Genomic DNA, 700 nt, shown 5'->3' on the forward strand with positions numbered 1-700 from the left:
ACAAATCTGTTTTAAAAGCACTTGATAAAATTAGATCTGTTTTACCATTGCAAGCACAGGTTAATTTTCCTGTAACTTAACTGCAAATATTTATTATATTCAGGAATGCAACTCACTCCTTTTTTCTTCCAGGTGTAAGTAACTTGAAGAAAAAAAAAAAAAAAAGAAATTGTGGAATAAACTAGTAAAAATCATTTGCAGTCTGCCAGAAGATAAGTAGGTGGTGAGTAACAGCATAGTTTTGTGAAGAGCAAAGTATGTTAAGCAAGTCAGATTTCCTTCTACTAGAGGGTAGCAGCTCTTTTGAATGAGGGAGAGGCAGTAGGAGCTGTATATGTTAACTTTTAATAAGGCTTTTGAAAATGTCTCAAATGGCATTCTCACCATGTAGGTCATGCATTGGCAACATTAAGTGCTGTGTGGTAGATTTAATTTCCCCCTCCAAATTAGGTGATTAAAAACTCAGTACAAGTTGAGAAATGCTACAGCTCAGACAAGATGCTTCCTATTAGCCACATGTTGCCTTCGTGAGAGACTGGGATTTTCATATACATCCCTACTGTGCTGTGCCTCCTACTGTCAGGGCAGGCACAAGAAAAGGACAAGAAAAAGCCTTGAGAAATACAGGATGAGAAGGCTGTATCTAAATCTTGTCCTTCCTTCCTTCCTTCCTTCCTTCCTTCCTTCCTTCCTTCCTTCC

This window comes from Oxyura jamaicensis, chromosome 14 (assembly GCF_011077185.1).
Source record: "Oxyura jamaicensis isolate SHBP4307 breed ruddy duck chromosome 14, BPBGC_Ojam_1.0, whole genome shotgun sequence".
Taxonomy (NCBI): Eukaryota; Metazoa; Chordata; class Aves; order Anseriformes; family Anatidae; genus Oxyura; species Oxyura jamaicensis.